General features: G+C 35.1%; 1 long non-coding RNA gene across 2 annotated transcripts; it reads left to right on the plus strand.

Moving 5' to 3' along the window:
• The first annotated feature begins 23,214 nt into the window (after positions 1–23,214).
• LOC113308829 lies at positions 23,215–25,129 on the plus strand. 2 transcript variants are annotated; one of them, XR_003340115.1, is made up of 3 exons: positions 23,215–23,347; positions 24,004–24,110; positions 25,086–25,129. It is a non-coding gene; the product is annotated as an uncharacterized LOC113308829 (long non-coding RNA). The 2 variants fall into 2 exon arrangements; XR_003340114.1 differs by lacking the exon at positions 25,086–25,129 and adding an exon at positions 24,697–24,746.
• Positions 25,130–25,746: the final 617 nt, after the last annotated feature.

The raw sequence follows: 25,746 nt of genomic DNA on the forward strand, positions 1-25,746 counted from the left end.
CTCGGCCTTAAGTTTGCAGGAAGAAGATAGAGGCAGGAGTTCAAATAGGAACAACAACAACAAATCCAGAGGGAAGTCTAGGGGGAGATCTCATTGCCGGACTAGAGATGTTTTTGAGTGTTGGGCGTGTAAGAAAGTAGGACACTTCAAGCGCGATTTTCCGGAAAACAAAGGTGTTAATAATGGTGGAAACAAAGGTAATCAAGAAGAGGTCAACATAGTTGCAGCTGCGGAACCGGTGAAGGTCCTTGTTGATAACAAGAAGGTGATTACAGAAGGTTTTCTATTACTCTCTGAGGATAAGAAAGATGAGTCTTGGATTATAGACTCGAGAGCTTCTTTCCATGCGTCAGGTGATAAGAGTATTATGATCTCTTATAAAGAAAGATAATATGGCCAAGTATTCTTGGGTGACGGTGAAGCATGCAACATCATCGGTTTGGGTGATGTGATCTTGAAAGTCAATGGTTCGACATGGAAATTGAAGGATGTACGACACGTTCTAAATTTGAAGAAGAACTTGGTGTATGTGGGCCAAGTTTGTGATGATGATTGTGAAGTTGTGTTAACGAAACACAATTGGAAAGTAAAGAAATGGGCTATGGTGTTATCTCGAGGAGCTAGAGTCAATACTCTATACTGGACTTCATATGGATCTACTTTAGCATTGGCTAGTAGTGGTGAAGACACTAACTTATGGCATAGAAGATTAGGGCACATGAGTGAGAAGAACATGAAGATTCTATATTCGGGAGGATATCTACCAAAGGTGAAGTCTGTTGATATGAGTTTTTGTGAAGACTGTGTTCTTGGAAAGCAAAAACGGGTTAGTTTCAGCAGAGGAGGAAGAGACTTGAGAAGTGCAAAACTTGATTTGATTCACACGGATGTATGGGGACCAATTGATGTTGCATCTCACAGCGGGTTCCAATATTATGTCACCTTTATTGATGATCACTCAAGGAAGGTGTGTCTTTACTTCATGAAGAATAAGTTCGAGGTGTATGAAGTGTTTAAGAAGTGGAAAGCTTTGGTTGAAACAGAAACTGGTCTGAAGTTGAAGTGTCTAAGGTCAGACAATGGTGGTGAGTATGACAAAACAGAATTCTTACAGTTATGTGCTACAAATGGAATTCGTTTGGAGAGGAAAGTTCCAAGGACGCCACAGGAGAATGGAGTAGCAGAACGTATGAATTGGACGTTGAATGCACGTGCTAGGTGCATGAGGTTGCAGTCTGGTTTGCCCGAGACCTTCTGGGCACATGCAACAGAGACGGCTGCTTATCTAATTAATAGGACACCTAGTAGTCCATTAGATATGAAGATACCAGAGGAGGTTTGGACCGACAAAAAGGTAAATCTTTCATTTTTGAAAGTTTTTGGTTGTGTTGGTTATGTTCATCTTAGTCCCAGTGAGAGGTCTAAGATAGGTGCTCAAGAAAACAAGTGTATATTTCTTGGTTACGGAAATGACGCTTTTGGGTATAAACTTTGGGACTATGAGGGCCACAAAGTTATTAGAAGTAGAGACGTCACTTTTAATGAGAATGAGCTGTACAAGGACAAGAATGCAACACAAGTTCAAGATGCCGGGTCAAGCAACGTCGATAAGGAGTTTTATATCGATATTGATGATGTTTCTGGAAAAAGTGTGGTACAAGAAGGGCACGGTGTTGCTGATGGCAGAGAAGTACAAGGTGGAGAGACTTCTGCTGCAGTGGGAGTTACTCCTATAGTTCCACAAGAAGTACTAAGATCATCAAGAACTCCAAAACCAAACCCAAGGTATGCTCTCAATTATCTATTACTTACGGATGGAGGTGAACCTGAAGATATTAAAGAAGCACTAGCGGCTGATGATTCAGGCAAGTGGCAACTTGCTATGGAAGATGAGATGAACTCACTTGAGGAGAATCGCACTTGGGTGTTAGTAAAATTACCAAGAGGTAAGAAGGCGTTGCATAATAAGTGGGTTTATCGAATGAAGTCTGAAGCAAATGGAGATATTTGCTACAACGCGAGGTTGGTTGTGAAAGGTTTCCAGAAAAAACCTGGTGTTGATTACAACGAGATATTTTCTCCAGTTGTGAAGATGACTACTATTCAAGTAGTGTTAAGTTTAGTGGCTTCTGAAGATCTCTACCTTGAACAGTTGGATGTAAAGACGGCTTTTCTTCATGGTGACCTAGATGAAGAAATTTACATGAAGCATCCAGAAGGATTCATAGTAAAAGTCAAGGAATAGATGGTGTGAAAGCTAAAGAAGAGTTTGTATGGTTTAAAACAAGCCCCGAGACAGTGGTACAAGAAGTTTGATAACTTCATGCAAAGAGGTGGTTACTCACGGTTTAATGCAGATCATTGAAGTTTGATATGTTGGTTGCCGAACATCTCTACAAGAAGTTGAGAATTTGAAGAAACAATTAGCAAGTGAGTTTCCTATGAAAGATCTTGGTAAAGCAAAGCAGATTCTTGGTATGAGGATCATAAGAGACAGATCTAAGGGTGTACTTATGCTTAGTCAGACTGAATATATTGAACGAGTGTTGAAAAGGTTCAATATGGAGAATGTTAAACCAGTTAGTTCTCCACTTGGAAGTCAAATTTGTCTTTCAAGTATGCACTGTGCGAAGACAGATGAAGAAAAGGAGTACATGGCTAACGTACCATATTCTTCGGCTATTGGGAGTCTATTGTATGTTATGGTGTGCACGAGACCGGATATTGCACATGCAGTGGGAGTAGTGAGTATATATGCAAGCAACCCAGGAAAACAACATTGGGAAGCAGTGAAGTGGATTCTCATGTATTTGAGAGGTAACACAAACTTACCATTGTGTTATGGAATAGGTGGTTCTATCTTGAGGGGTTATGTGGATGCATACTTCGCAGGTGATGTAGATAAAAGGCGAAGTACGACAAGTTATGTTTATACTATGGGGTCAGCTGCAGTGAGTTGGAACTCACGTTTACAGAAGTTGGTGACATTTTCTACTACGGAAGCGGAGTACGTAGCAGTAACAAAAGCGAGCAAGGAGATGATTTGGTTACGAGATTTTTTAGATGAGTTGGGAAAGGAACAACGAGATAGTGTTCTGTTTAGCGACAGTCAAAGCGCTATACATTTAGCCAAGAACTCAGCATATCATGCTAGGATGAAGCATATAGATATTCGTTATTATTTCATTCGGGATATCTTAGGAGAAGAAGAGTTGAAGCTCGAGAATATTCTTGGTTCGAAGAATCCGGCAGACATGTTTACCAAGGAAGTTACATCAGACAAGCTAAAGCTCTGCAAGACTTTAGTTGGTCCCTCAGAATGAGGATCTGGGAGGGGAGCCGCACTGACAAAGAAGATGTTTTAGCACCGTCAAATCCAAAGTTGGAGAAAAGGAGAATTGAAGACAATAAATGAGTCTTCAAAGTGGGAGATTGTTAGTTATGGAAGACTAATTATTATTTCCTAAAGTTAGTTGTGGTTATTTAGGGAAGGAGTTTCCTAAACCGGATAAAATTCTTGGTGGTCAAGTTTGTAACCTATATAAATAGGTAATTAGGCCTTGTATAATTGTATTGTGTAAAAAACGATTAAGATATCGGTGAGAGATTTCTTGTATAGCTTTTAGGGCTAAAGCTAGGGTTTCGTTGTGAGAGCATATTGGTGAGGAACAAGAGACAAGGTTATCGTCTCGGGTAATTGTTGCGGTGTAACCAACGCTTTGCTGGGATTCACAGGACGTTGTAATCGTTTTTCTTCATAGTGGATTTGAGTTGGTGCGGCTCAAAGTGGACGTAGACAACAAATACAAGTTGTATGTATTGGTCGAACCACTATAAATCTTGTGTCTTGTGAGTTGATTTATCTTTCTCGTATTATTATAGTTGCTTATGCTTGGTTTACTTATTATTCATCATAATATCTCAAGATCCGTTATTCCACGGTTGTCAGTGATTCTCTGAGAAAATCCTGACAATAATAAATCTTAATGGATTGAAGAGTACTCATGATAAATCCGTTCTATTTTAAAATGCATTTTTCAGAGCACTTTACTGGTGAATCAACACAGTTGCATAGGAAACTACCTAATCCGGGCCGACACTATTCATAATTACCGGATACAGTTTTCGTATAGTTTTTTTTTACTTCGGTATCCTTCACTGTTCACAAATGTTGACGGTTATGTCCGAAAAATTGATGACACCGAGATTATTTTAAATACTTTATTGTCTGGTGTCATGCTTAGATTGTCATGACTTTAAGGATAAATAGTTTTTTTTTTTTTTTTTTTTTTTTGTAAATAACTCACATTTTTTTCAAGATTGCTAATAGTGGGTATCATTTTGCTTGGAGGTGTACCAATCGAAAGACAAATAATTTTTTGTCTTATATGCATATTGGTACACCCCAAACAAAACGATATCCCCATTAGCAGTCTTGTTTATTTTTTTATGTCCTTGACACGGCTACCCTAAAAGCATGATTTGAATTGCTATTGTCGATAACCCAGGTTTCCACCATGCATTTTGTATCTAGCTCACCCATTTTTCAGCATTTAGTCCACTAAAAATCTAAATGCTTATGTGAACTTTTTTCAGCCCCCTTAATTATAATTCCTGCTCCTCCACTGTCTTACGGACCAATTTTGGGTTAATTCAAATTAAACAAGAAATTTATTAACATGCTCATTCGGAGTGGTGCTTCCTCATAGACCCAGTCAATAATGTCGTTGAGGGAAGATACCAGTACACTACAACCATAGTTTTCTTCTTTTAATTATTTAGCTGAGGAGTCGACTACCCCAAATTATATTTCTGTGAGTTTCATGTGGGATGCACTGTCATTTCACAGAGTTCTTATGTGTTTAGTTTGAAGAGTATTGGGATCCTTCCGAAATGAATGTCCGGCAAGAAAAAAGTCAGTGTCAAATCCAAATATATCTCGTGGATCACATCTGATTTTTTTTCTTTACAAACTCTTTTAGCCATGTCCAATTGACAGTTGGGTTCATATCTCATGGGAGTAGACATGTTGCATACATTACGAAACGAAACCAATTGACATACAACTCACATGAACCAAATCCATCTCAAAACTCTGCATGAATTTCACCTTCTCTCCCATTTTGTTTATTCGAAGAGACAGAAGTTCCTCTTTTGTAGTCATGATGTATCATGATGCGCTATATATCCCTCTCAACAACTTTAGGGATCAATTCACCAACAGTCATTTGATTGAATTAAATGTTCGATTAAGAGATGAATGAAATGTTGGAGGAAGCTGATTTAAGTTCAACTATGAATATCTCGCATAAGGTATGGAGTGTTCATAGTCGATTCGCATTTCACGAAACTTGATCCAAAGAAGAGCAGCAACCCGTAATAGCTCTGCAAAAAGAAGGCTGATGAGGAATTGAGAACTCTATATCAGCTATTGCCCAAATTATTGCAGACAAGCTCAAAATATTTTATGTGGTTAAGGGTATAAAGTATATGGATTACATCATTTGTTACAAGGAGGCTAACTTTAGGCTTACTTTATTTTGTATTTTATCACTTTCGCATTTTAGTGATAAGTCATGTAAAAGTTTCTCACGAAAGGCTAGAAGCTTTATAGATGTTATTTTTTTGGAATAACTTTTAACGAACATCTTTACTGCCTTACAAAAATGGTTCATGGGAAAGATGTGGTAGATGTTTGGTAACCATTATTGTAATGGATTATCAGTCCATAATCCATTATGCAGATTATAATGGATTCTATATGTGTTTGGTAATCATTAAAATTGAAAAAATCCATTATTTCCATAAAGAAGAAAAAATTGTTTTGAAAATTTATTATAATCAATTATTTTTGAATCGTGTTGTCTCCCGGATGTGCGCGTGACGACAAAAATGATCTCGCATCACAGAACCGTTAGATCTTTATCAAAACCACTGATCCCTAAAACTAGGAAAGTCTATCATTTTCAATATATTTAATGCTTTGAAAACTTATAAACTTTATGTTATTCTGTATTTAGCCTTTATACTTTAAATGACTATTTATTATTCAGTCTCACTTCCCGTTCCCAAAGAAACAATTGCCAATGCTCCCATGAACAAACCAGCATCAGATTTCGTTCGCTCTCATGATTCGATCGTATTTTTGCTAACAGCCTCACAGCCATAAAATATAGTGCCGAAAATTTATTTTGAACAAGTCTTGTTTGTAGGTATGCAGGTGTTAACTTTGCGAAAAATTGTTCGAATGATTATAAATTTTGAGAAAATGGTTGGGTTCTACAGTTTGCTCCTTACGGTATCAAATCTTAAGATTTAATTCTTAAATATTTGATTATGAAGCATGAACAAATGTTTTGTAATTCACTCACTAATCCATAGAGTTGCAAGTGAAACATCAGAAATATTTGTTTAATTTCATGTGAATGCAGTTGATAATCCATCATAATCATGGGATCAACATTTAGGTAGAAATTATTTTACTGATATACTTGTTGATCTTCCTCCTTGATTGATTAAAAAAACAACCAGTGAATGAATGGATGCTTACGGTAAGCATCAAAATTAAATTATCATTGCTATAACACAAATTAATAACTCAATTAGATATGGCTTGAATCATAGTGAAGATCAGAAAATTTGGCGAAGAACTGGATCTAAAATAGAATGAATTCTTTCTTTTCGTATGTGATTGATTCATGGAGGACTGGATGCAAAATAAATAAAAATTTTATGGTTGTTTACGAAATAAAATATCCAGAGAATACTAGATTTTCACTAAAATCCGGATCCCCAACTGTTGTTCAAATCTAACGGCCCATAGACGCGAGTTCATTTTGTCTATCATGCGGATGCGCGTGATAGCACTATTCATTATTTTTTCTAAGAAACTCAAATTGAATTTTCTCTTCTTATTTTCTCTAAACTATCAAGAGAGACAAAAAAAACAATATAGGACTAAAACAATATCCTAGATCATTGTTCTTTCCTCTCCTTTTTGAGATCATCATTCTAAGATAATCAATTATTTGAAAAAAAATGTTTGGAAAACTTTATTTTGAAAACGATTATATCAAAATCACTTATCAATTTATAATTATCTATAATCATAAATAGATAATCATAAATTTTACCAAACAAGGTTGTATATTGGTAAACAGGTTTATCATTATCATTCAGGTTATTACAGAAATTAATCATAATCTTCCCAAACATTTTTTTTGCCTCGTGTAGATACGTCAGAACTCATATAAGAAGTTCTCATTGTTTTAACGTAGCAAACTCATAAAATGAAGTTCTAATTTTAGTTTGCTAAGGAGTCAACGGAGTCCAAATCTGTTCACACTCCTGTAACGAGTGTATATTTCACATATTTTTTTTGATTGGTTGATTATTTAACTGATGGTCCCATTACCCTCCATGTTTAGAATCACGACCCTCATTACATAACTCCCTAAATTTAATCAAGGATAGAGATTGAAATGTGAAATACACACTCGTTAAGGAGTGTGCACGAATTCGCACTCGGAATCAACGCAACCAAATTATATTTTGGTGAGTCATGTGGGATGCGCTGTCATTTCACACAGAGGTTCTTATTTTTCCAATTTAGATAGGGTATCCGGATCTTTCAAAATGAATGTTCGGTGTATTAAACTCTTTTAGCCATGTCCAATTGACAACACAATTGCTAATAGGGGTACCAATTTACTGGCGAGGTACCGAATTTCATGTAAGACAAAAAAAAAAGATTTCATATGAAACTCGGTGTTCTTCTCAGTAAACTGGTATCCACTATTAGCAATGTTGAGTTGACAGTTGGGTTTTCATATCTTAAGGGAGTAGACATGTTGCATACATTATGAAACCAATCAACATATAACTCACATGAACCAAATCCATCTTATAACTCGCACGAACTTCACCTTCTCACCCGTTTTGTTCATTCAAAGGGATGGAAATTTCATTTAATTATCATGTGGAAACATCAGGACCTCTTTTGTACTCATAATGTCCCATGATTCTCTATATATCCCTCTCCACGGCTTTAGGATCGAATCTTTAAGCCTTAGCTATTTTTTTGTAGCCTAAATCAGTACTGGATATCATTTATTTTCATGTCACCGACAATCATTTAAAATTAAAATGTTCAATTAAGAGATGACTAAATTGTTGGAGAAAATTGAACTTAGTTCAATGATACATACCTCATATAAGGTATGGTATGCTTTTAGCCAATTCAAATTTCACGAAACTTGATTCAAAAGAAAAGCATCAACTCGGAATGGCTTTGAGGAAAGAGAGAAAGAACGATGATACTAGGTATTTCCCAAATTATTGTAGACAAGCTCAATACACATTATGTGGTTAAGGGTAAAAATGTAAAAATTATGAGGCCTACGTTATCTTGTATGTTATCACTTTTGCATTTTAGTAATGAATCATTTAAGAAGTTTCTCTTGTTATTTTTGGAATAAATTTTAACAAACATCTTTCTTGATTACCTTACAACGGAATAAATGGTTTATGGAAAAAGATGTTTGGTAAACAGATTTATCATTACAACAGAATTAACAATAATCTTTTCAAACATTTTTTACTTTGTATAGATGCACAAAAACTATTTGGTGATGACGAGTTTCGAACTCTGATCCATGTTATCATCACCTTAAGAATTTATCATTGTACTACAATGACATCGATATTTTACCGTTAGGGTAGAAGCTTTAAAGATATACTATCTTAATTAGTGCAAGTGATCAACTTATTAGTTAATAATATCTTCACACTAGATCAGACTCCCTCGCTCTCGGAAACAAGTTGTTCAAAAGAACAAGCGAGAGTCAGATGTTGACATTTTATTAATTCAACATTATGTTTATTAGTATTGACCATGACCGTTAATCACATCACCTTAGCATGACTCTAGATGAGAACATGTACATCACATATTAAACTTGCATGAAACCGGTATAAACATGGATGCAAGTATGTATACCATAGATTAAAGTTTGGTGAAATTCATCATAATTTAAACCTTGATGAAACCAGTTTTATCATACTATGAACATTGATCAAGTGGTGTGCATCACAGGGTAAACCTGGATGAAACCTAGTTTAAATATAGACTAAAAAAAATCCAACTGAATATAAACCAGGATGAAACCAGTACTAGTTATGGATGAAAACAAATTCTCCGAGTATAAAACATGATGATATAAGTTTCTAAAACAAGATGATACCGATTTCATACTAGTTTAAACATGGATAATAACAAATTCAAGTCACATTCATCCTACCTATTTTAAATAACTTTTTTTTCTTAGTTCAAGCTAAGATGAAACCAGTTTCATCCTAACTATTTTTCAAAAAAAAAAAAAAAACCATGTTAGTTTAAGCGAGGATGCAACCAGTTTCATCCTACCTTATTTTATTTTATTTTTGAAAGAAAAAGCTTTTGAATTCACTATCAACAATGAATCATGTTTTCTAGATGATCTAAAACCCTTTCAAAAAACATAAATTTTATTAAAATCGAATATATATTTTTGGAATTTATGTACTTGTGATTTTTTGTTATAATACTGGAGAGAGAAAGAGATTAAAAAAGAAAACGTAAATATGAGGGATATAGTTATCAAGGAATTTTGATGTTCATTTCACCCATACCTAATGTTTACTTGTCCACTAAAACCATACTTTATACTTTAAGAATATTTGGGCAATTGACCCATTTTCCGAACATTGAACTATGTTGTTGTAGCTTTGGGTTATAAGAACATTGAAACTCTTTCCTACGTTTCTGTCACCCGACATCATTAGCTTAATCCAAAATGACATTAAAGAGGTGAGCAGAAAATACCATCTAGGAAAATAAATTGAATCTAGGAAGACAAAATGGTTCTTTCCACATGTGTTTTAATTGTTTTGTCCACTCTTGACTTGATAATGCCTGGCTGCATATGTGCATGCAAATCATTATCATGTAAAAGATAATTGTCTAATTCTAACAATCGTGGACTCTTGTAGATGGTCATTAATTGCTGGTAGACTTTCCGGAATAACATCAAACGATATCAAGAACTACTGCAACACTCACTTGAAGAAAACTTGTTTTTCTAAATACAATTTCTAAGTTTCCCTGAGCAAGATGTCAGGTCATTATAATAACGCTCATCGTTATGTCCAAGGCTATAATTACCTCTAGAATCTAAAACGCAGACGACAGAGTCCAAAGTTTAATATTATAGATGTTACTAATAGTAACCATATGATGACCCAAGTTTTAAGATCCCAAACCTCGAACCTTCAAGACATCTCATTGGAACATGAATCGAGGGACAACACCTACATGGATGAATAATAGCAACATTGATACACCAGCTGGATTTTCTGATAATTCACAAGTTGTTAACAAAAATAATACAAAATATGTGCCATTATTAATCGATGATCACCTCGAAAAGAACTCAAATGATCAACAAATTCATAATAATAGTACTCAATATTGGTTGAAAAATATTTTGTTTGGAAAAACAGAGGCAAACGAAGAAGATTTATTGTCGAAATTGAAGAAGAAACAAGTTACTTTTAATAATAATGCCTCATTAATATCCGAAGGCAATGCAACCAAAGTTGCTGAGGAAGGGATGACAAAGGATAAAGATGATGGTAATAACGATCAACCTGCTTACTACTATAGTATTGATGACGATAAAGGGTTACAATAAGGCGGCAGTGCTGGCGACAAACAAAACTTCTGATCAGTTATTTGATGACAATTTGCCGCTCATGTTAGGAAATGAACATGAACAATACTTATTGATCTAATTAATTAAGGGTAATGCAACATTTAAGCCATTAAACATAGCTTCAATGTGTTAAGTATTGGTGTTTCAGTTTTAGAGAAAAACGTTGCTTTCATGTTTGACTAGGTATCACCAGGCCTACGTCCTCGTTTCAACCTCTGGACTATTTTGAATTGTCTCGTTATCTTCCATTTCATAAGTAGACCGAAGTCACCAAGCTACATTTCTTTTATTTGTTGCTAGCTATGTCAATCTTCATAAAACTAAAGACACCTCAATCACTACACCATATTTTGCGTTTTGTAACCCACTATTTCAGTCACGAAATGGGATTGTGACGCACAAAAACCGTTTCAAAAGAGAGTGTGACAAATATTCGTAACCTGCATGTTGCTGTTACGAATTTGGGGTTGTGACTGATTTCGTAACCAACGTGCGACTGTTACGAAATTAAAATTCGTAACCAACACAGGACCGTTTCGAAATTTTTTCCGCGGTTACAAATAAATTGATTAAGTCTCCGTTGACCGACTTCAATGTTCTGGTAAAATTTTAGTAACCAAGGATTTTCCGTTACTAAATTTTTACCAGGGTTACTAATTTTTTGACCAGGTCAACGTTGACTGACTCCTACTATCCTGGTAAAAATTCGTAACACTTTTTTGCCGTTACGAATCCTTTTGTAACAAAAAAAAGTCAGTCTTTATTGACATGGTCAATATTAATGTTCCATCCCTTTCATTTTACCCTGCAGGTACCCTATCCCCTGGAATTGTTACAATACAATCCAATTCAAACATTTCAACATTCAAAAGAAGTCATTCAATCCAATTTAACATTCCAACATTCAAAAGAAGTCATTCAATCCAATTTCTGTTGTGTTCATGAGCTATAACTGCTAAGTATAGAAGTGCCATAACTGCTAAGTATAGGCAGATGACTTATCATCCAAAAATCTAAGAGTTCCAGCATACCAATAAGTTTACCTGGATCCACTTGTTTCTTTATTCAATATCCGCTTGTCCTCGACATTCTTTATAACTGCTTCACCTGCAAACAAGAAAACAATGCTTTTAGAAATAGAGTTTCACAAACTCTCGCATACCATATCGACACAAGATAAAACATACAAAGAATACTACTAAGAAATAAATCTCTCGGACTTGTAAGCAATCACAATTTACAAATTTTTTCTAAGAAATGAAGTAGTTCTAAGAAATGAAGTAGTTCAAATGTTGAACAGTGTCGAAGGATATCTTGAGATATGACTTTCGCATGCCAGATAAGTGGTTTGTCTGAGAAAAGCAAACCTTGAAGTTACATCAGACATTATGGAAAATACTAGCAGCACAGCAATCAGAAAATATCTATACCACACAACAAAAGATGAACAACTAATTTCTATCTATGGAAACTGAACTTACGGTAATCCAAAGTAAAATGAGCATATCAAACTGAACCACATTATAAATCAATAAACAGATACGGAACATCAAATTCTGAAAACACTTCATTTCTTCACAAACTTCGTACTTACACCACAGAAAACACTTCCATCTTAGATACAAATGCAAGAGATACACCTTCCAAAAGAAAACACCCACAAACAATTATGAACATGCATTGGCATTAAGGATTCAAACGAGATACAAAATCAAATTTTGTTCGCGTATGTCCAAGGGAGAACAGAACAGCAATGGATTCAAGCTAGATCATGCAGTCATGAATTACCATAATTATATTGTTGATGCAGGACATAGTCGCAAAAACAACATTACTTCAATCAATTAGCAAAAAGGAGCTTCCACAGAAATTATTTCCATCATAGATACAGATTATCACACAAGGTCTAAATAACTCACACTTCTAAACTACTTCCATCAGAAATTGCATACCGGCTACCATCCAATCCTTGCTTCACTCATGATCTCATCCTTTTAATTGGCAGCATCATACAAACATGTATAAATAAGACTACGATCTAAGTCCATTTAAAGAGATCGACAATTATAGTGAACCCAATGAAAAACACAGTTAACATTCAAATTTGCAAAATATCTTTTTATCTCTCCATACGTCAATATGTATTGACACTGGAAATGCTATTTGTACGTGTTTTGCTCACAATACATAAAAGAGCCAAGATTGTACTCATAAAGTTCACCTTGCCTCACTAATCCACAAGCTTATTCACAAATAGATTACAAAAGAAATCGACAACTTTTCTACTCTAGCAACCCTATTATAAACCAATCAAAACCAAGTTTCCTTATCTCTACTCAGTTTTTCACCACTCTAGATTATATTGTTCAATAAACCCTGACTTTACTGATTGCACACACACATACAAAAGAAATGTCCTAGCAGTAAACACCAAACCCATGTTGTACTGATCCCTAATTTTGGATATAAATGAATGAAAAATTTGTAACAAGTACCTCACACTGGCGACGTTTTCCTTGTTTTCGTCTTTGTTTAGCAGCAATAATACCAGCAATACGTGTAGACAGAGTAGAAGGGTCAGCATTAAGTCGTTTTCTTAATACTTTGTTCTTCTTCTTACGAACTGCATCGTCTCCTTTCGTCATTGCTGCCGCCGAAAAGTAAATACAAGAATTTCTTAGATCTCAGAAGCGTAGATAATATAAAAGAAGAAAGACATGGTTGTGCATGATGTCAAGAAGATCACAAAATAGACTTACCAGAGATGAAGGTCACCAACAGCATAATCCAACAACAGTTTGATCATTAAACATTATACCTCGCAAGAAAGTGTAAAACTGAAGGTTAAAACTATATCCATAAATTGCAACTTCAATGTACAAGCAGAAACAGGTCAAGTAATTACCAGGGATTGATATTCCCCAGCTGGATCCTATTGCTTCAGCAAACCTTAACTGCAGTCATCTGCACAACCAAAAACACATATATAGAAACAAAAACTACACTCATACACAAAGTAAAATTCACAAAAAAGATATATTAACATTCAAAGTCAGTTAAAATTAGTACTTTCTTATGCACATTTGCATAAGAATCTCCCTTAAGCACAACTGCATCAGAGTTTACTCAGAGTTTACCTATGAGAACATATCAGGTTGTTCAGCTTACATATAAAAGTGCGAATAATAACAAAAAAGATGGATGACAAAATAGCAAAAAAGCATAGGCTGCTGGCTGAGTTATCCACATCATTTCCAAAAACACAGATAGACCCTTCTAATCATATCAGATGTAGACTTTTGGATGAACCACATAGACTCCAATTCCAACTTCTTGAAAGGTCCTCGCAAACTGGTTAACTTTTATGGTCGGTGCAGTTGGCATTAGTATGAGGTCCACCAACACTTTTGCATGATTTTCAGCTACAGGTGAGCCATGAGCCGTACGTCCAAATTCACCAGTACAAAGTCGACCAACAACAACAATCTCTTTATCCATGTTCAACAATGAACATTTGGCTCCATCAGGGGCACCTGCTGCTGATCGAGCTGGTGATGTCTCAGCTTCATGTGGAAGCGCCTGAGCAGGTGAACTATTCTGACCAGCTGAAGCAGTCTGAGTAGGTGAAAACACAGAACCATGTGCATTATCAAAGTGGTTCGAGGAAATATATGATGCTTGTCCAGATTGGATGTCCTGCACAACGTTACATAAGGATGCAAAGCTGGTAAGCAGAACCTCCATATTGCCATTTATCTCCTACACCTCATGTTTGAGTTCTCCATCTTTGCACTTCAATTCAGCAATGGCACGCGCAGGAGCAGAATAATCATATTGTGTACGAGAAATAGGACCGACAACACGAACTCGTCCCCTAGAATCCTTTCCAAATGCTTTAATCAATGCATCCATTTCATCTACAGGTTCACCATCACCTAGTTTTTCATTGATCTCTTCTTGCGCCTTCTTAAGGTCATCCTGTAATGTAGAGCAAATTTTGTGAACATAGATGGATTGCATAAATTAGAATAATATGTAAACAGAAATAAAGCATAGCCTGACTCACATAGTAGGGTTGCACACAAGGTAGAATTTTCCCACCCTCTTGTGTATGAGCTTTAATCCACACATCAGATGGAGTAATCTCAACTCCAGGATTCTCGCTCTCTTAATTTTACAAATACGATAAGTAGGATCAATCAATCGACTACATTTAAGTTCAGAGACATTTAAGATATGAGGGAATGAGAATGTATGTTCAGAATGGTAACATTAGATCTATAGTTCATAAACTAGCTATTAGGTGATATACGTACCAGTTCAGATTTTACCAAACTAAGAGGTTTGCGACCAGTAGTATGAGCGTAATCATATCTTTTCCTTTTCTTCTTATGCTCTGCTCTACTTTTCTGTTGGGCTTCCTCTTTTTCATTGTCACGGAATTTTATCCAGTCCTCTTCTTTTACAGTTGGAGGAACATGAGCGATCCTTTCTTCATGAGTGTTATAAGGATCATAGTAGTCAATTCTCAGCTCCCACTTGAATCTCCTCCATATAGGAGCCATTCCCCTTATCAAATTCAGACTAGAAGTTTCCGGTATTATATATGATTTCTGAAAAAATAGATCTTCAGTTCGAAACAATAGTTTGACATAAATCAAGATACCCCAAGTGTTTACCTGAAACAGTTTGACAGTTATAAGGTAAGTATTTACCCGCAATTCATTCAAGACATCCTCTCTGTAGTTATCTGGCACATCCCTCAAGGATTTGTAGGAGACATGGATAAGATTACGAATCAAATTTCCCTTCCGATGGCCGGCCTTAGTTGCATTTCTAGAAATGGGAAGTCCGTTTTCATCTTCCAGCACCACTTATGCTGCCATAATAACCTATAAAGTAGCATTAAAAAAACATCTATGTATAGAAGAAATGCAACTTACTAAGATAACGCAAGTGATATGATAAAACAGCTAAATGCACCATCAAGTGGATACTTATAACAAAGAAGGAAGGAGGAAAGTATTTTTCCAATACACAGATTGCTTCCACTAGAGTAGCCTTTGCTTTTAAAAGTTGTTCTCTGTTGATTAGCTTCGCGCGCAAAATTTATCCGAAGAAGAGAAAGCCGCAGATCTTTAGGTAGCGAAGGCGATGCATGAACTAGTAACGGAAACAAATGTTGCATAAGGACATGATAATCATGAGACTTTAAGTTCTTCAACTCAGGTGGATCAACACTGATGCAAGTGCGAAGATTGGAACAAAAACCAGATGGAACCTTTAAGTTCTTCAATGTAGTACAAAATGCAAGTTTCTCTTTTTTCGTCATTGCAAAAGGAGCATCTTCCATTGTTGTTTTAACAGACTTATCATCCACTTTCAACCATTGCTTCATTTTATATCCCATTGCTTCCATATCTCTGCGCGCATTAGGACCATCCTTTGACTTGTTTCCACCCATGATCGTGTTAACAAGATGCTCAGTTATGTTTTTCTCTGTATGCGTAACATCTGTATTATGTCGCACCAGATTTGAACTCCAATTAGGCAGATCATAGAGGATAGATCTTCGAGTAAATAAGAAGTGGTCATGAACCTCAGCTTCTACATCAACATCAGTTTCGCCTTCAGGTATTCTTTTACGTTTCTGTCGACTTGCTACTGATGGTTGTTTTCCCTTACCAACCTTGGTTCTAATATTAGCTACAATCTCTTGAACCTGAAATCCTGTCAGTGGCCATGGTGCTGAACCGTGATCTACCCCTCCCGGGAAATTGGTTTTATCATCTCGATACTTATGCTTGGATGGCAGCCATCTTCGGTGTCCCATATAAAAATTTTTCTTAGTGAACGGAAGATGTTCAGAAACTGTTCCTTCTCCACAAGTTGGGCAAGCATAGTAACCATGAGTGACACATCCAGCTAAAGTCCCTAGTGCAGGAAAATCATGAATAGCCCACAATAATCTTCCTCTCATCAAAAACTCAGTTTTAGTGAAAGAGTCGAACGTGATTGCACCTTCATTCCATAACTCTATCAATTACTCTATTAGTGGTTGCAAGTATACATCTATATCTTTCCCTGGTGCTCTTGGGCCTGATATGAGCAAACATAACATTGCAAACTCTCGTTTCATGCACAACGAAGGAGGCAGGTTGTACGGACAAATAATTACAGGACAACAGTTGTGACTAGGACCGAAACACCCATTCGAGTTGAAACCATCAGTTGATATCCATAATGTTACATTCCTTGGTTCCTTGGCGAACTCCGGTGAAAAATTATCCGCAGATCGCCAGGCTTAAGAATCGACTGGATGACGCATAAGGTTTCCATATGACTGTGCTCTGGAATGCAATACATTGCCTTTGTTATCCATGGTACACTATATAACCTTTGCAGCCTTTTTATCAATGGAAAATGTCTTAATGTCTTGCGAGCAACTTGCGTAAGCTTCCTCTCGTCATTAAAGACCTCATACCTAGGTTCTTGACACACATGACATTTAACCAATGATGCATGATCCTTCTAGTATAAAATACAATCATTGATGCATGCATCATAGGTTATGTAGTCCATCCCCTTTCTTGTATCAACTTTTTTACATCATGGAACTTACACGGCAGTGTATTTCCATCAGGAAGCAACTCCTTAAACAATTCTAAGAGTGCAATGACACCATTGTCAGAAAACCCATATTGGGTTTTTATGTTATTTAGTTTAATAACAGCATACAGTGGTGTCTTTTCCTTAGAACATGAGGGATATAAAGGTTCTCTAGCACGCTCATAAAAATCTCTTTTTTTCTTGCTACTACTAGTCTCCTCGTGAACCCTACTGTGTATGCCAACATTCTCGTCTACATTACAAGCGGGATTAACGTTCTCAACGAAATCTTCTACATTGTTCTCAGCAAAAACTTCTACATTGTCAGCTGAATTTCCTAGATTGTCTCCAATTCCTACGTTGTCAACTGCAACTCCTACATTATCACTTCTGGGAATACCTTCATGTGACTTCTCCCCATGGAAATGCCACAATGTATAGTTCAACTGAATACCATTCTTGACCAAATGATAATCAATTTCACCTAGAGACAGAGGTCCTTTACCATTCTTACAACTGTTACAAGGACAGGAGAACTTCGTCCTGCCACCAGCATTTTCACGCACAAACTCTATAAATGATCTTACACCTTCTAAGTATTGAACATAAGTACGCGCACATTTCATCCAGCCTTTATCAACCATTGATACCTAAATGTTATCTATGTTAACATTCAGGCAAAGTAATAACTATAACTGTAATAACTAAGTGATATTTATGCTCCCATGATCAAGACGTGGTTACGAAGGGGACTTGCACATATGTATTGCAAGTTTCCCTTAGCATATGATTCAAAAAAAATCTATATTCGTGTAAAAAATTGAAAATCCAAATCTCAGTTACAATCAATCAAATAAAATAACTTAGTCCTAGTGGTACAGGGTTGCCGAAGCCCTGCAAGTTAGCGACAGAAACATCCCCTCAAAGAAGAGAGAATGAGCTACAAATAGCTTTTGTAAATCACCACTAGGACTGTTATCATCATGCTTACAGAGTACATAAAGCCAGACCTATTTATACACAACTTAACATACATACTAATATAATCATGCTAATACCACCTTCTATTATAATAAACCAAATAAAATAACTTAGTCCTAGTGGTACAGGGTTGCCGAAGCCCTGCAAGTTAGCGACAAAAACATCCCCTCAAAGAAGAGAGAATGAGCTACAAGTAGCTTTTGCGAATCACCACTAGGACTGTTATCATCATGCTCACAGAGTACATAAAACTAGACTTATTTATACACAACTTAAAATACAGACTAATATAATCATGCTAATACGAACTTCTATTATAATCAACCAAATAAAATAACTTAGTCCTAGTGGTACAGGGTTGCCGAAGCCCTGCAAGTTAGCGACAGAAACATCCCCTCAAAGAAGAGAGAATGAGCTACAAGTAGCTTTTGCGAATAACCACTAGGAATGTTATCACCATGCTCACTGAGAATCAGTCAATATCAAAACAACACTTCCTAACTTTAGTTCATTTAAACTTAAAAAACTACCTTAACATGAAGTAAAAGTTCAAATCATGATGAGCATATTTATGGAACATACAAACTGGAATTTAGGTTACTACCTTAACAGATTCCGTAACCGCTGTTTCTTTTCTGTTTGGCTCTTGCCAAAAGGATCCTCTCCTGGCTCTACAAATACCAAAGATACAGAACAACATTAGCCAAAATTTTAAAATGTATCGACTTTGAAGCTCTTTTGAAGATATTGTACATTATTCAACATTATGAAGTTATAATCATCCATTTATTCTGCAATGATAAACCCAAAGCATATGTCACAACAACACACACTAATGCGAAATCCAGTACTCATCATGGACAGCTGCTCTAACTAGCATTTTATCCCAACCAAGAAGCTCAAAAATCTCACACTTGAAGTTCATTATGACACTTATTGAAAAAAATTTCAGATAATAGTAAAACATAGCAACTTAACGAATATAATCAACACGTTTCCTAGCTGTTCCAACTCAACCAAAACTAGAATAAGTCATCTAAGCCCATACAAACTGGAATCTAGAGAGTGCTGGTGCACTCACTTTCATATGAGAGAATCAATTCCTTTCTTCTTAAGCAATTGACTTACTCAAATGAAAGAGAGTGCTCTAGCTCTCATCAAACATTCCGATAGGAACGACACGATTTAGTATGATAAAAACATCATTCCAAATATTCAAACTTCAAGTCTTCAAAATTCTCCAAATCTCAGTTACAACCAACTGACCTAAAAATTAAACCCAGTGAATAAAATAAAGGCATGAAAAGGGATAATACCTGGGTTATTGTTTCACAAACAGCCGCAGTAAAATAATCCCAGATTAGTACTTCTACCTGCAGTAAAATAAATGAGAATCATTAAAATCAAAACCTAATTATCAAAACCCTAAAAGAAAGATGACCTAATAATCTTGCAGAGGTATCAAAACCCAAAAAGAAAGATGACCTAATTATCAATCGTGCAGAGATATCAAAACCTAATTAAAATCAAAACCTAATTATCAAAACCCTAAAAGAAGATAACCTAATTATCAATCTTACCAAATAATTACTGGCGGATCTAGATCGATGGAGGTTAATGACGGCAAATAATGCACAACAGAGAGTAGTTGAGATGGAGTTAAGAAGAGCTCAGTTAAGAAACTGACATGAAGACGGGCGAAGTAAATGGAGATGGAATTTTTGGGAGAGAAGACTGAAGAGAAAAGAAGATAACATTTCTGCGGTGTAGGTAAAGGGGGAAAAATGTACATGGTTCATTCACACGCTGCTCAGGAGGGTGTTACCGAGTGCTACTCTGCACACGGTTCTTTCACACGATTTTTTTCCAGCAGTTACTAATTGTAACCCGGGATGGGCCGTCACTAAACTAGTAAAATTTCGTAACAAAACAGCTGCTGTTACTAAATTTTCGTAACTGAAATTTCCGGTTACGAATTCGTAACGACAACATGTTGGTTACGAATTTTAGTTACGATTCGCAGAATATGGTATAGTGAATATTATGTAATCGAATCCATTATTTTTTATTTATTTTTTCAATTTCTTACAAAAAGGTTTTATTTCAAAAAATGGTAACCATCTCTATACACATAATGAAGAGCTTGATTTCTCGATACAAACCAAATGATGCTTTCAATCTCTTCTCTTATATTGTTTCCCTCGTAATTTCATTTGTCAGTAATATATTACAAAATTGTAAGTTTGAGTTTTTTAGTATTTTAAGAAAGATTAAGTTTCTTAGTAATTTAAAACAAAAAGATTTAAGTTTCTTAGTATTTTAAAAGATTGGACCTTTATTGAATATTGTACTTTTATAAGATTGGACTTTTATTCCATCCTCTATTGAATATTGTAAGTTTTAGTTTCTTAGTATTTTAAAAAGATTTAAGTTTATTAGTAATTTAAAAGAAAAAGATTTAAGTTTCTTTGCAATTTAAAAGATTGGACCTTTATTGAATCATTTATATATTGAATATTAGACCTTTATAAGATTGGGCCTTTATTATTGTAAGTTTGAGTTTCTTAGTATTTCAAAAAAGATTTAAGTTTCTTAGTAATATAAAAGATTGGACCATTGGACTTTGGATATTTTATAAGATCATACCTTTATTGAATCCTTTATCTTTATCGATATAAAGATTATTGGACCTTTATCAATATTGGACCTTTATTTAATCTTGCGTTTAGTTAAAGTCTGTGGGCATCCAACTCACAACCAATTGGCAATGAGTAGAGTGACCATTTCATATTATATTCAATGTTTATTAAAGAATTATTAGCAAGGTAGGACTATTATCCTTCATATGTTTCACTTGATTATGTAAGTTTACTAATAAGTACCCATATGCATATAAACGAAGATAACCCGTTGAGTGATTTTTATGCGATAACTTTTGAAAAAAGATGATTGTTGAAGTTAGAATTGAGTTTTATTTAGACCTTGGATGTGTATGAACATTTTTTTTATTATATGACTTCAATAAAGGTAATGAGTAGTTAATACTCCATGACTATCATTATCGATTGAATAAGTAAGTGTTGTTTATATTTGTTATTTGCGGTATTGGTGTATTTTAATTTGAGGCTCTGAGATTTAAAAATTCATAGAGGGTAGTTATTTCACTTGTGTACGGAGATTTTGAGAGGGAAAACTCAAGGGTTTATAAAAGAGAATCATTTTTTTCTTCTAATGGAGAGCATCATCCATATTTCTTAATTATATCATGCTCTTCATATCGTGAACTGATCTACTTTTAACTTGATGATTGTTTCCCATTATTGCTTGACTCCCCACCACACGGATTTTAGTTTCTCAAAATTTGTTGGATAAAAGAAATATTGTTACATTTTAGGATGAAGTTGTTGCTTAAATCTGTTTTTAAGTCGGTTTTGGTCTGCACCTATCTTGCAATAGTATGCTAATGTATTTGCTTAATCTTTTTTATACATTCACAACCTAAATAAATCTTATAAATGTTTGATGCTCTGGATTCGAATGATATTATGCAATTATGTCACCTGACTTCATTCAGGTAGAATACAAGCTGCGCACACTTGTATTTCCTAATAGATACTATTTGTTAACTATAAGTATTTAGACTGCCGCAGGGTCAGCTAACCCACATGATTTGAAGTACGCTTGTATTTCCTAATAAATACTAAATGTTAATTGTAAGAATATAGACTCATGTAGTGTCAGTTATCCCGCATGAATTGAGTAATGACTAAGGGTCACAAAGCTTCAAGCTTTGTATATATTAATTCTTGGTATGACTACCTCCAACCAACAACTTATAAGCCATCTTGGGTACAAACAATAACACTGCAGCTAAATCAAAAATTGAAAGCACAATAAATTATTGTCCCAATTTAAGTACATTTGTGCTATGTATGAATAACAGTTTTATCACGTTTCTTACTTAAGATGTTTCCCCACACCAAAATGGCGGTGGTTAGTCATTTTGATCACTTAACATTAAACTGAGCAAACAATTAATATAGTATGTTAGACTGTAATATTTACAAGTATGTCTGAATTCAAAGATGAAAAAGCCTCCGCTTATTGCACCTATAAACAAATGATGATGTTCTTTTAGTGTTGTTTCTTCGTAACTAGTACAAACTACAAGACAAAAGTAAACAATACAGACAAAAAAAGAAGAAATAACACAATATAGAAAAGATCATTTCCCACCTATGGATTGCTTTTGAGACAATGATGACACATATTACCTTTTATATCAATAGAAGTGGGTGTTGATGCTAAGGAAAAATAAACATAATAGAGGAAGAAAAGCAAACTATGCGATTTTATACTCGAATGGTGATGGTTCCCAGAATGCTACTTAACTTGCTCGTACTAATTGTCACTTAGGATTTTTTTATTTTTCAATCATATAATTATCAAGCTTTCATAGTCCGATTAGAACAACTGTTTCACCCTACTTGAAGCAAAAAACAAATATTTGGCAAGCTTCAATGAAGTAAACAACAGGTGATATCCTTTAGGATTATAAACAGATGTACCCCTATATTTACATCCGACTTAAAAATGTACCCCCGTTTTTTTTCCATTTACAAATATAGGTTTGTTGGATGTTTTCCATCCAAATCCGTTAGAAAAGTCAATTTCTCGGTCGTCCAGTCAATTTATCCTTGACCGAGATGAGAAAATGAAGTACAAGATTACACTTATACCCTCCCATGGAATTGTAACCATTGATTAGAAATTAAAGATTGAATCTCACCCTTTCGTCTATACCTAATACAGTACCATCTTTCTTCTTCATTCTTATTCTGTTCTTCTGTCCCTCTCGGAGCAGCAAAACCTTCGGTCTTTTTCTTCAATTCCTCCTCGAGAAGAAACACGCAAACATCTGCAATCGCTGTTACAAATACAACAACCACCACCACGGCAACACCTTATTTCTATTTTTGTTTTTCTCCTCAATCCCAAGCACTCATGTACTAATTTTCGTTGCCCTAATTTGAAATTTCTGTTTGTATAGACTTATTTGATGATGGGTTTTCATACTTATGTGCTATTATGATGCTAAGAATGTTTAATTTGGTGAATTGATCTTTAAATTTCTGCTGCTGTTCGATTTTCTGCAACCCTAATAATTAAATGGATTCATGTTTTCATTTATTTGGTATATTTTCTCTTAATCGATGATACTGGATTCCTTTTTCCCCGGGGATTTATATTTAGCTGATTGATATTGGATTCATAATTTAACTATTTTGGTTTCACAGTTCTACTTTGCCCTGTTCGAGTGATATTGGGTTTACTTTTGCATTGATATTAGATTTCATTTCTTACTGTTATGGTTATACTGACGAGATGGATTTATATTTGTTTGATTGTTTTGATTTGAGATTTCTTAAAATAGAATCTTTTTAATTTATATATAGTCCAAAAACTCCAAAGAATAATGCTTCTCTGGTTCATTTTGGTAATAGAAACTAGTGCTCTAGCTGGAGTTTTGATACTTCGATTCTATATTTATATCAACATATGGCCTCCATAGCTGCAAAGAAAACAAGTGTTGCATAGTTGAGTGTGAAGTTTTTTTGGGATTTTGGTGCAGTTAAAATGTTGATATGTCGATGTTTTGTAGTGCGGAGTGGCTTCACACGGACTCAAAAAGAACAATTGTAGGAGTGGATATGGACCTTGAGAAACTTGAATGGAGCTTAAGGAATAATGTTGATTCAAATGGGTTCTGTAAGTCTTATGTTTGTGAATATATGTTGGTATTCTTCTTTAGCAGTAATTTGAGTGAAAAGTAGACTTATACTACATCAGTCACATTCTTAAATTCTCCAATCTCTCTTTTGAAGTGGGTGGGGTGTCGTTTAGACTATTTGTTGATTGCATTTCATGCTATTTAATAGTAGTCGACATACCTGTGTGATTTTTATTTGACTCTCCCCAGTTAGTTATACACTTACGTTTTAGTTGTTGAAAATAGAAATCTTTGAATTTTTATCTTGTATGTGGCACTGTAACTCCTGCTTGGGTGGAAGTCCATATATAAGACTGCAATGTTTTGACCAATGCAAGGCATAATAACACCTTTATGAACACAGGAACAAAGGTAGTCCAATACATAATAACACCTTTATGTCTATATTGACATAAATTGTGCACTGTTTACACCTAATTGGTAGTGAACTGAACCATCTATAATTTACATATACGGTATAGCTAAATTTCTTTGTTATATGAATAGGTTAACCACTCTCATGCTCCAGAGATAAATGGACTTGCATCTAATGACTAAAAATGTCAGTTAATGTTCTACATGCAGAGCTTTACCAATAAGGCTTCAACTAGGGATGTAATGAAACTTAAGGATGCTAGGCTGGAGGATATGCTCCACCGTAGGCTGGAGGATGTTCTTAATTGGTTGAAATAACTTTAATAGATTGCTGTAAGATTATTCATTCTATTGTAATTATTCCATTGATCCTGAAAAGAAAATGTTGATTCATAATGCATAAAGGATGAATCGGTTGAGTGATCAAGTTACATTTTGGCATGGGGTACGAATTCAATTAGTTGAGAATAAGGTTGCATTTGTGAGACTCCCACGAACCTGGTGCTTTTGTTTTCCTTATTTTCATAATGCAATCTTTCCTGGAGTTTAAGAGGAGATATAGTTTTATTTTTCGACAAATAATCCGCTGAAGTTTGCAGGTTCTTGTTCTTGTTGTGTATGTAATATTGGTGCTACCTCAGGAGCTACCATCTCCACGCTGGTTGCTTCTGTAGAAGTTCAGGGTAAAGCAACATTATAGAAATACAAGAAAATAGCCATTGCAAGACTAAGCAAATTGAGAGGTTGGTCGTCTGGTGGTAAAGTATCTCAGATACATTTGTACAGGTAATGCAAGATATTTTACCTTGTTTGTGTGTTAGGGAACGTTCAAGAGATGTTACTGTTTGGCTAGATCCTATGCAAATTGTAAGTGTCAGGAAAGATGGCAAACACAAGGATAATTGTATAGTAATTTGTATTTTTTTTTTTATGTTTGATGATCAGATTACAGTTGTGACTTTGAACATGAATAAAATCGAATATACCATGGAATATATATGGATCATAAATTTGAGTATTTGTGAATGTGTTTTGATTGGAGTAACGAAACTGGGTGAAATTTGCTCAATAATGTTTGCAGAACAATAACAATTTTTTTTTCCTTTAACCACTGCGACATGCAGCTAATTCTGTTCTAGAGATGTGGGACCACCTTTGGGGTGCCACGTGACAATGTAGATATGAGTGTACATAACACACGCTTTACCAGGGACTGATCTGAATTAACAGTTGAATCGGAAATTTGAAGTAGTTGAATAG

This window comes from Papaver somniferum, chromosome 9 (assembly GCF_003573695.1).
Source record: "Papaver somniferum cultivar HN1 chromosome 9, ASM357369v1, whole genome shotgun sequence".
Classification (NCBI taxonomy): Eukaryota; Viridiplantae; Streptophyta; class Magnoliopsida; order Ranunculales; family Papaveraceae; genus Papaver; species Papaver somniferum.